General features: G+C 40.9%; 1 long non-coding RNA gene across 1 annotated transcript in view; it reads left to right on the top strand.

Moving 5' to 3' along the window:
• Window positions 1–856, top strand: part of LOC147349304 (uncharacterized) — a 75,510-nt gene extending 74,654 nt beyond the window's left edge. The window contains exon 4 of the long non-coding RNA XR_015149783.1: window positions 264–856. This is a non-coding gene — a long non-coding RNA (uncharacterized LOC147349304). The remainder of the gene's footprint in view (window positions 1–263) is intronic.
• The last annotated feature ends 11,613 nt before the right edge of the window (window positions 857–12,469 follow it).

Here is a 12,469-nt window from a genome sequence, read left to right as displayed (position 1 = left end):
TCCAGTGGATGTACCTTGGTGACTTCATTGCTCCCTGGATGATGACACATATTAAGAGGAAAAACCATATACTTTCTCCTAGATCTTGAACAAGCATCAAAGCTTGCAGCATGTAACTTTATAGAAAACATACACTTGTTTCTTTTTTGTACTTTATGAAATAGACTACATGTGTCCATGGTAAAATAACTCTTGAGAAGTAAAGATCTTGTGTAAGGAGAAACACAACAAGAGAATGAGTGGATTTTATTTCCTTGTTCCAGATTCTTCTGTGGTGCCAGGATTTTGAATTCCAATGAAGTTGAGCATTTTTGGGTGTTGGGTGCTAAATGAGACAGATGCTGTCTTGGGCCCGTGAAAGATGAATCAGACATGTTCTCTGCTTTTGAGGCTCACAGCTGTGCCTGGGAGGCTGACTGCTAGAAAACCAGAGTGTAAAGTAATAAATACCACCATGGAGGTATGTTTACATGCGATGGGAATCAGGGAAATGGGTAGCTGATTTCACCCAGGCATCCAGGAGTGGTGGTGGTGGGAGGAGGCAGAACTGGCAGATCCAGGGAAAGCTTCAAAGAAAAGGGATCAGATGAGTGGACCTTAAAGAATAGTACATGGGCCTTTGCCAGGTGGTGATGGGATAGGGAACAGAATTCTAGTAGCAGCATATACATGGTCACAAAGGTGTGAAAAAGAATGGAGAAAATCCAGTGCAGTGAGGCATTAGTGAAAGGGTGCTGGAGCTGATGGTAAAAGATAAGTCAGGGTAGCAGCGTTTAGAGGTCCTGATATACCAGGCTAAGAAGTTGGAACTTAATTCATAGATAGAAAGGAAGCAATTTAGATTTTAAGCAGGAAAGTAAAATAATCAGATTTACATAGGGACAGAACTCTGATGGCAGTATAGAAGATGGATAAATGTAGACAGTTTCAACCAGGGATACCAGGTAAGTGAATTAACGGAATACTTCACTTTTAAGCATTCCTTCTTAAGACTTGAGAAACCAAGTTAATTCATAGCAAATTACAGGCAGGCAATAAATGTGAACTAAAGAGCCTCTTGATGAAGGTGAAAGAGGAGAGTGAAAAAGCTGGTTTAATCTGGTCCCATCACTTCATGGCAAGTAGATGGGGGAAAATGAAGACAGTGGCAGATTTTATTTTCTCAGTCTTCAAAATGTCTACAGACAGTGACTGCAGCCCCAAATAAAAGACCTTTGCTTCTTGGAAGAAAAGCTGTGACAAACCTAGACAGCATATTGAAAATCAAGAGACATCACTTTGTATAGTCTGTATAGTCAAAGCTATGGTTTTTCCATAGTCATGTATGGATGTGAGAGTTGGACCATAAAGAAGGCTGAGTGCCAAAGAACTGATACTTTTGAACTGTGGTGCTGGAGAATACTCTTGAGAGTCCCTTGGACAGCAAGGAGATCAAACCAGTCAATCTTAAAGGAAATCAACCCCGAATATTCATTGGAAGGTCTGATGCTGAAGCTGAAGCTCTAATACTTTGGCCACCTGATGTGAAGAGCCTACTCACTGGAAAAGACCCTGATGCTGGGAAAGATTGAGGGCAGGAGAAGGGGGCGACAGTGGATAAGATGGTTGAATGGCATCATCAACTCAGTGGACAAAAGTTTGAGCAAACCCCGGGAGACAGTGAAGGACATGGAAGCCTGGCGTGCTGCAGTCCATGGGGTCACAAAGACTCAGACATGACTGAGTGAACAACAACATCTGAGGGGCAGAACTGGGATCTGGATTCAGGTCCTAGGCCCTAGAACTGGCATTCTTTTTTAAGATTTTTTTTTTTTTTTAAGTGGACCATTTTTAAAGTCTTATAGAGTTTGTTCCAGTATTACTTCTGTTTTATGTTTTGTTTTTTGGCCACAAGGTATGTGGGATCTTAGCTCCCCGACTAAGGATCAAACCCACACCCCCTGCAATGGAAGGTGAAGTCTTAACCACTGAAATACCAGGGAAGTCCCTAGAACTGGCATTCTTGACAATTGTACCTTTGTAGCAGAGACGGTGGGCTGCTTTCCCCAGTTTATACTTCACCCCTGCATTTACCAACCTCCTTGTTCTAGGGGGAGCCACGTGACTAGTTCTTGCCAGTGGAATATAAACTTTGGTATTGAGTGTCAGCTGTGGGCAGAGAGCCTTCTCCATACTCTCGTTTTCTGCCAGCTGAATACAGATGATGAGAATGAGGCTCCAGGGAACAACAAAGCCATGGTGTGGAAGAGCCCATGTCCCTAAGGCGTAACATGGAAGAAAACTGCTGAACCAAAACCCTTGTATTGTATCATTACATAAGCAGGAAATAAACTGAGATTTGGGGGGTCTGTCCACAGTGCAATACAGCGGTGCTGCCTCCCTTTCTTGCCTGAGGGTCAAGAGCAGAACAGTAAGCTTAAAGCTTGAACCTCTGGTGCCCTAGTAGGTTACCCAACATTGCTAAAGGATTGTGGTAATGACCTCAGATTGCATGGTTTTCCCACACCGAGAGTGGCTCTCTCTTTTCAATCAGCATAACAGAACAACCAGAAGGTGTTAAAAACACAGAGTATGTTTGTAAACACATTGTTCTCGTGTCTTCTCAAAATCCTTGAAAACTCAGGAAGAGGAAAACAACAGAGCTTTGAGCCTAGTAGCACCTCTCATCTGTGAGAGGCCTCCATTCTAGTCCAACTTACATTTAGACGTCACTCCCTCTTTTACACCCCTGCCTGCCAGATCGCAGCCACCTTTGGTGTGAAACCTGGCACATGTTTAATGGGCTCACAAGAGACGATACAGCTGCTTCCAATAGTAAGCAAAAGAGTAACACACCTGGGGAAAGGCACGTGAGTGGAAAGGAGGAAAGCTAGCAATGTGGAGAGTTCACATACATTCCTACCCAGCTGTGAACTATGTCACCGCTTTGGGCACCTGGGGTCCATCCCAGAGGGACCCTCAAGGGAGACATACAGACTGCACTGCGTTATCTGCCTGGGAGTAGAAAGGGAAAGCACTTACCCAAGAGAGACCATCCCCCATTGGTCAAAGGTTGCCCAGTGGGGTGTTAAGCCCTGAACCCCCCAGGTTGCACATTCCTAGGGGCCAATTCCAACAGGTACTCAACGCTCAGATGTCAAAGAGGCCCCCGTTAGAGAAGAGAGGCTGTGAGGTGGAGCACCAGCGGTGTCTGATACATGCCTCAATGTTAGACAATGCAGGTGGGATTTGAATCCAATACCTTCTAATCCCAGAGAACAATGTCACGGCTCACACACTGGGGAGAGAACAACAGGCTTGGAACTTGGAACTTTTGCTTCTAGTTCTGGAATTGCTACTTCTTTCTACTTGATTTAGGCAAATTCTTTAATACCTGGATCTCAGTTGCCTTACCTCTAAATAGGGATACTGAACTAATTCCTTATTCCCCAAAGTGTGTTCAGTTTTACAATAGTGTTGCAAAATACTGATTAGCAGGTATAGTTGAGAAGAGGGAGTTTTGTGGCTAAGTAATACTGGTAAATGCAGCAGTTATGCAGATTTCTTAACTGAAGAAATAAAAATTATGCAGATTTCTTCACTGAAGGATATCTCAGAGTCTTTTTTTTTTTTTTCATTTGTTTATTTAGCTGCACTGAGTCCTAGTCGCTACATCAAGTCGCAAGATCTTGTTTATTTGTAGCATATGCAATCTAGTTCCCTGACTGGAAATCAAACCCTGGGCTCCCCTCTTGGGAGCACAGAGTCTTAGCCACTGGGCCAGGAAGCCCCATATCTCAGAGTCTTTATAATATATATTACACAAGCTACTTTATTCAAAAAACATTTCAAAGAACTAATTTGGTTGACATTTATTGAGCACTTACTATTTGCCAGGAATCATGTCAAGATCTTCTCTTACATTGTCTCAGTCATTCATTTCTTCAGAACAATATTTGTCAAGCTTCCTGCTACGTGACCACACTGTTCCTGGCACTGGAGATACCTCTGGGTACAAGATAAAGTCCCTAGTTTTTACCTGGGAATGAGGTAAGGACAGACAAGAAATAGGTAAGCATGAACAAAGAAATTGGCATGCCTCATCTCATTGTATTCTCAATTACTGCGACAAGGACTGTCTTTATCATGCCTATTTTATAAATACTGAGACTAAGGACTAGAGCGGGTAACATTTGAAATCACAGAGGTGGACGTGCTAGAACTAGGACTGTGTGTGCATTAAAGTCTAATTTAAAAGTGTTGTTGGCATCAGGTGAACAGCATTGGGTTCATCAGTATCCTGGGTCCAGCGCATACCTTGTCATCAATCCACACACAGCTCATGCCCATGGCTATTAAGGTGACCACCACTCTGCTCTGTTGTCTTGTCCACCATTCTGAAGGTCAGTGTTCTGCAAAACACCAGTTTGAGAAACAATGCAGATAGTCTAGGAGGAGGACCTCTGGCCATAATGAGACAAGCAGCAGCAAAAGATTTTGCTCATACCCAAGTGGAGATTTGGAACTCAAATGAATGAGAGGTGACAGTTTTGCAAAGTATTGCATAGTGTCTCATTAGTTATGCCTCTCAACAATTCTGAATAAACTATTTTTCTCTTCTTACTGTAACATTTACATTTTTTTCTCTATAAAAAGTAAATGGTGGTGTGGAAGTTTTTGCACCTTTAATAACCTAAGGAGTGACTTGTCAGTGATAAGCTGATTTTTACAGCATATACTTTTCCTTGACACATTCCTTTGAAGAAAATTAAAAATCCAGGACCTGATTTTAATGATCCTTTGGTCTGTGATATTACTCTCAGAAAAAATAATGTAGGGAAAAGAGAATTATATTTTCTGTATATGACCTACTGAAATAATCAGGATTGTTGCATGTTAGTTATAATGAACTATCCTTTGAAGATATAGGCTATTTGTATATAGATAGCACTTCCTTAAATGCTTTGCTATTTTTGCCATTGAGAGACCCCTCATAAAGCTCAATCTAGATCTAATCTGACTTTAAAATTCCCAGATGAAAGGAGCTTGAAGGAGTTACAATTTGTAAAATCCCCACAGTTAATGGAAACATCACTCACATACACTATTGTGTTTAAATAATTATGTGACCACATTTGAAAAATGAAAAAAAAAAAAGAAATACTGTTCTTTGTGGAGATTTGCATAAGTAAAGAGTCACAAATAATAACAACAACACAGGATAGTTTGAGGATGATGAGACCTCAGTCATTTGAGGCCTTTAGGACCACATCTCCCATTGAAACTGGAATCTCTAGCCATATAGTTCCCTCTGCTTCTGCTGGTTGGCATGCAGCTGGGCCATGTTCTTCCAGTGTGCATTAGGGAAAAGAACAGGAACTGGAAAATGTATGAGAGTAAATGTAGTGCCATTCACCATAGACCATGTGGTTTTTAAAAAATATATATATCATTTTGCTTAACAGGACTAAGGCAGAGATCACAGAGCTGACACAGTAAAGGTGAGTTAGAATGTGTTAGAGGCTGCTCCAGGAGAATGTCCAGCACTCTTATGACTTGCCACTAACCATAAGCCAAGCCTCAAAACCTCGTTCTCTGCTTTTCTATGAGAAAATATGATCCACCGTGTCCAACCTTTTTAGAATAACCCAGGTTTCACAAAATGTGAAGTATAATTATATAATATTTAACTAGATGGTCAAGGGAAGTGCATCCGCTATTCTAAACAGGTCGTGGCGGAAAACTAATTACAGATGACTGCAGAGAGAAAAGGGCAGTGTGTAGATAGTGAGATGGAAAAACACATTACAAAGCAAAGGCCGTCTCACTTGATCTTTGAAATTATTGATTCAGGATTCCTGAGTCTTGGTTAAGAGGAAGTAAATGTTAAAGCTGTAATTCTCATCTTACACAGAGGAGTGTAAGAACTCTCTACAAGAACTCTTTGGATGCTCATGCAAAAGCAGAAAGAAGAGGACAACCCTTGCAAAGGAAATGTTTGCCTGTTTTACTAGAATGAAATCAGAATTAGAACCGCTTTCCAGAATGGCTGAGATAGCAAAGTTCTCTGTTTAAAAGGGGATTTAGTCCAAATAGTCCCCCTGTGCTTTGATCTTTTTTACATCATTGTTCCCAGGCTTAGACCTCCTGTGGGTCAAAAACCTACCTCTGGCCTGACACAGCCTACATTTTTATGAGGATGACACAAACAAAACACTACCTACTTGAGAAGTCCAAAAGAGGTGACTAAAAGGAAATACGCATGATAGGTATGGATGGCTAATTTTTTTCCCTTCAATAATTCATCAGACACATACTGAGCAATTTCTATGTCTCTACCAGGTCTTGGAAACACCAGAGTAAATGACATCTTATTTGTGGAGAGCTTTCTGTTTTTCCTTTTGTGTAATAAAAAGGATAGATAAGTCATAGGAAGCCACGCTGTGGTAGCTAACAGGGGACATACATGGTCTGGGAGCACAGAGAAGAGATGTTTAAGAAAATCTTGGAAATCAGTGAAACCTTCTACAAGTTGCCAAACAATAACCATGAAAAGGAGATTTGGAACACTGAGTTTCCTTATGCATGATCTTTCCTTTATTCATGATCTCCTCTTGGTATCCAAGCACATAGAAGCTATCATTTTTTTTTTTTATTTTATTGTGATTGATTTACAGTGTTGTGTTTAGTTTCTACTGTACAGCACAGTGACTCCATTATACGTACATATATTCTTTTCCATGATGGTTCATCACAGAATACTGGATATCGTTGTCTGTCTGTCTGTACTGTCGTACCTTGTCTATCCATCCTATGGATACTAGTTTATATCTGCTAATCCCAACCTCCCAATCCTGCCCTTCTCTTCCCTGCCCCTGACAACCATGAGTCTGTTCTCTATATTTGTGAGCCTGTTTTTGTTTCATATTTTCACTTACGTCATATTCTAGATTCCACGTATAAGTGATGTGATATGGTATTTGTCTTTTTTCTTTCTGACTTCCTTCACTTAGTATGATAAGTTCTAGATCCATCCGTGTTGCTGCAAATGGCATTATTTCTTTCTTACGAAATAATGGCATTTTTCATTATTTCATATGGCTGTATATATGTACCACATCTTCTTTATTCATTCATCTATCAAGGGACATTTAGGTTGATTTCATGTCTTGGCTGTTGTAAATAGCGCTGCTTTGAACATAGGGGTGCATTTATCTTTTCAAAGTATAGTTTTGTCTGGGTATATGCCCGGAAGTGGTTTGCTAGATAATATGGTAACTCTATTTCTATTTTTTTGATGAACTTCCATACTGTTTTCCATAGTGACTGCACCAATTTACATTCCCACCAAGAGTGTAAGAGGGTTCACTTTTCTCCACAGCCTCTCCAGCATTTATTATTTGTAGGCCTTTTAATCATGGCCATTCTGACTGATGTGAGGTAGTATCTCATTGTTTTGATTTGCATTTTTCTATTAGTGATCATGAGCATGTTTTCATGTGCCTCTTGACCATCTGTATGACGTCTTTAGAGAAATATCTGTTTAGGTTTTCTGCCATTTTTTGATTGGGTTGCTTGTTTTTTAATTATTGAATTGTAGGAGCTGTTTGTATATTTTGGAAAATAAGCCCTTGTCGGTTGCATCATTTGCAAATGTTTTCTCCCAGTTCATAGGTTGTCTTTCCATTTTGTTTATAGTTTCCTTTGCTGTGAAAAAGCTTATAAGTTTGATTTGGTCCCATTTATTTTTGCTTTTATTTTATTGCCTTGGGAGATGAAACCCCTTTCAGAAGTCTACTCTATTTCTTTTCCCTGCATACTGTCACCCTATGCTGTGGTGAGTGGAAGAGCTCTGCCTCTGAGGACCTATTCACAGTCTGCTAATAGAATGAATGTTTGTGTCCCCTCAGAATTTATATGTTGAAGCTGTAGCTCATATTGTGATGGTCCTGGGAGGTGGAATCTTCGGAAGGTGATTAAGATTAGATGAGGTCCTAAGGATGGAGCCTTCAAGAATGAGATTAACATGCTTAGAAGAATCACAGGAGAGATTGCTTTGTCTGCTCTCTGCCATGCAGGATACCATGAGAAAGCAGCTGTCTGCAACAAGGGAGAGAGACCTCACAAGAAAGCATGCCTACACCCTGATCCTAGACTTGCTGTTTCCAGAGCAGTGAGAAGTAAATTTCTGTTGTGTATAAGCCCCCGCCACTCTATGTTATTTTGTTATAGCAGTCTGAGCTGACTATGACATGGCCCCTTGCTTACCTTCACTTAGTCTTACAGGTCACATTGGTCTCATGCTGTCTGAATCCTTTACCAGACTTGGTACAAAGGCAGTGCTGGGCACAGGTCCAGTTAAAGAGCTTGGCCTTCATCACTGTCTTTTAACCAAAGCACAATGTCAGCTTTGTCTCTTTTATTATGCTGATACCTGCACTAATCAAATTTAACATTTCTGTCCTTCTATTCATTTTCTATAGCTATCATTCCTTTAATATTTTATTACCTACTTTTTTAGAGGAAATGGTTTTTTGTCCAATGTGGCGAGGGTATGGTAGAGAAGAAGATGACTGCAAAGGATTTATCTAAATAGGGATTCACATAAAATCAGTTACTATCAGTTCAATAAAAAATTGTGTCTATTATGGGCCAAGTGTAGGCAACTTAAATTTGGGGTGTGTAACTTGATGTACCGGAGAAGGCAATGGCAACCCACTCCAATACTCTTGCCTGGAAAATCCCATGGACAGAGAAGCCTGGTAGGCTGCAGTCCGTGGGGTCGCTAAGAGTCAGACATGACTTCACTTTCACTTTTCACTTTCATGCATTGGAGAAGGAAATGGCAACCCACTTCAGTGTTCTTGCCTGGAGAATCCCAGGGACAGGGGAGCCTGGTGGGCTGCCGTCTCTGGGGTCGCACAGAGTCGAACACAACTGAAGTGACTTAGCAGCAGCAGCAGCAACTTGATCTACATGCAAATAAACGGGTAGATGGATGGATGGATAGATGGATGGAGGTGGCTGGAAGAATAGTCAAACAGATAAGGCAGGTGTCTCTGTCCTCCATAACGTCACCAAAAGGAAAACAGTTCACATTCCTAGTGGGTTATATGCCATAACTACAGTTGCCATGTTGTCTAAACCAAGACTGCCAAGTACTGGCATCCTTGTGTAGATAAGCTGACAGAATATTTGAAACTGAGATTGCCAAAGAGCTAGGACTTAAGTTCACTCTACCTGCAACACAAGACAAAAATAAAACATTAAAAGAAAAAATCAGTTCTGAACAGGAAAAGAGGGATGTTTACACGAAGGAGTTGATACGTGGGTTGGTTGTTGAGGGGCAAGCAGGCTCATTCCATTAGGCAACCAGGAAGGGCAGAGCATCGAGTGGAGAACACACTGTGTCAACGGCACAGGGCTGGGTTAGCTGCTACCCAGCGGGCCAGGAGGATTGGGGTTCTACCCTGAGGTGCTGGGAGATGCTTGAGAGACGAACTAGGGTTGCTGGTGAAGAAGTTTTTTGCTCCATAAGAAATGAGGAGACAGAGATGAAGTGACACTTTAAACCTGAAACGAGGAGGACCAGGGAGACTGACAACCCAGCTTGAGCTCCAGAAGGGCACAAACCATGTCTCCTAGTTCAACAGAATTCCACCAGTAAACATTAGAGCTTAAAGGAAGATTAGAAGAGCTCTACTTCCTAGTCTCCCAGTCCTCATCTCCAAATGGGAAAACCCAATGACTTGAATGACTCACTGCCTGCTCAAATGACTCAGTTATTACTTGATGATAAAATCAAATTTATGCTTTGCCACTTACTATCTCTGACTTCGGGCAAATTACTTAACTTTCCTCACCCATAAATTCATGGTTGGTGTGATGATTCAGTGATAATATATGTAAAGTGCTTCGTAACATGCCTGATATGTAGGAAGAACATAAATTAACATAAATTAAACTAAACATAAATTTATGTTAAATTAACACAAATTTTATGAACAACAAAAATAGTAACTATAATGTTATTGAAGTTCCTTGATTTTGTCCAATGCTCTTTTATATATGTCAGTAAGGCCCAATTCTGGCTGATCCTCTTAATCATCTGGGATGTTTTAGACAGTTACAAATTTCCTGGCCTACCCCAAGCCTACTGAATATGAATCTTGAGATGATTGGGGAACCTGAGCTTTCAAAAATTTCTGCCAGTACGAACTAGGATTAGAAACAACTGTCCATATTTACTGCTGTTCAAACTTTATTTTTTTAGTCTTTGGTTAAGAAATAGGAATTAGGTATAGGATCAGGCGGTTGGGAAAGGGGTATTGCACATAATACTCCAGTACTCTTGCCTGGAAAATCCCATGGACGGAGGAGCCTGGAAGGCTGCAGTCCATGGGGTCACTAAGAGTCGGACACGACTGAGCGACTTCACTTTCGCTTTTTACTTTCATGCATTGGAGAAGGAAATGGCAACCCACTCCAGTGTTCTTGCCTGGAGAATCCCAGGGACGGGGGAGCCTGGTGGGCTGCCGTCTATGGGGTCGCACAGAGTTGGACACGACTGAAGCGACTTAGCAGCAGCAGCAACTGTGTCCCCAGCAGGTTAAAAACACACATCTGTGCTCCCAAGAAAGGCGGGATTGGACCACAAGATTGGAAATGGGATATTTCTCACTGGTGGAAATGATCAATTATGACCAGTTTTGCACATACATTTGCATGGCTCCTAATATCACATATGCAAACACAACTTTAATAACATGACTTGTTTGCCAATGTTGAATGCTAACTGTAAATAATTTCTATTTTTTGTAGTGTTTAGGAAACTTCAATATGGTACTTGCTGGCAGACAGTTGCTGTCTCCTGGATTTAGCAACATATTAAGTAATCACTACAGAAACATTTTTTCACTTACTGCTAACAAAAGAAGTCTAGACGACAATTTGTGGTTGTCTATGGAAACAGAAGATAGGTAAAGCAGAAATAATTTAAATTTAAGAAAACAAATTTAAATATGGCCTATAGTTTCCTTTTTTTTCTTACTAAGATTTTACTAATACAGAAAAAAATAGGTGATTAGAAGTTTCACCCCTTCTTTTAGGATCCTAGTTAGTCTCTCTGATGTCATCGACAACCAACATAAGGTGGGCAATAGAATGAAGGAGAGAAAATAAGCAGGCACCCTGATAAGCCAGTAGCTGGAAATATTAATCCCTGAACAACTACCTGTTAATGTCCTCCTCTCCCTGCCTTTCCTCCACTCCACCTCACCCCTACCATCCCCCAACACCCAGTCCATTGTTCTTAGTCTATATAGGAATCAAAGAAACTTCTGTTTGACCTGCAGATTCCTGGGACTCCACTTTCAGAGTTTTTGATACAGTATGTCTAGGGGGCGGGAAATCTGCAATAAGAACAGTACCCTCCCTCCCTAACCAACCACCCCTGTGGTTTTGATGTAGATGGTCATCAGGACATACTTTGATAAACACTGCCTTGGGTAATGTAGAGCCTTCAGATTCAGTGGTTCCTGGTCCAGTTGCATCAACATCACCTGAGTTCCTCAGACATGCAGAATGTCTGGATCCAATCCAGGTCTGCTCAAACAGAATCTGCATTTTAACAAGATCCCGGGCGTGATTCCTAGGCACATTCAGGTTTAAAAAGCTTTGGTATTTCACAGACCAAAGAGAAGAAGTACCTTCTCCCCTTTTTGCATGTATGAACCTATTTGGTTTTTTTGTTCTGTTTTTCTGACAGTCTTCCTCTCCTCAGTTACCTGGGATTGCTGAATTCCTAAGGTGGGTCCCCAGACCTCCTGAGTCAGAAACTCTGTGTCTTGGATTCTTTTTCTCTGCCTTTCTCCCTGTCTCTCTGTCTCTTCCTCTGTCTGTATCTCTTCATCACATTCTATGTCCTTCTGTCTCTGACCCTCCCCACCTTCCCATCTCAATCCCTTTAATGAAAAAAATTGAGCACACCTCCCAGGGGATTGTGGGAGGTGGAGGGGACTTCAATATGGGCAACAGTAAAGAGACTGCCAATAGGTTTTTGTTGGTACTGTTGATTACTTTTCTGACGTTGGAGAGCTGCATTTTATCCTGCTATCTCTGCTCCCTTTTTTTTTTTTTTTAATTTGCAAGTGTTTGCTATAGATTATTATCATGCTATTTCTCCATGAGACGTGAATAGTAGTTTATCAAAATGTCAGCATAAAGACCAAAAGTCAAGCAAATTTGCTGCAATAAGGAGAGGCTGTAAATTTGCTGTCAGTTAAGAAATCCTCTCAATTCAAAGTGCAAATCTAACCAAAAGCAGTTTTTAATAATTGAGACTGAATGAGTATGAGGTTAACCCAGTGTACATGCACTTTGGTCTTGTGCCTTGTTGAATTTCTCAATTTTAATAATAGGGGCTATTATTTATGCTGTAATTCTAGGCACTATGCTATCAGAGAATGCCTAAAATATAAATCAGGTTCAT

Source organism: Bos grunniens, chromosome 21 (genome assembly GCF_055505025.1).
Source record: "Bos grunniens cultivar Pamir isolate PY7600 chromosome 21, Bosgru_T2T1.0, whole genome shotgun sequence".
Lineage (NCBI taxonomy): Eukaryota > Metazoa > Chordata > Mammalia > Artiodactyla > Bovidae > Bos > Bos grunniens.
This window is presented reverse-complemented; position numbering and strand designations above follow the sequence as displayed.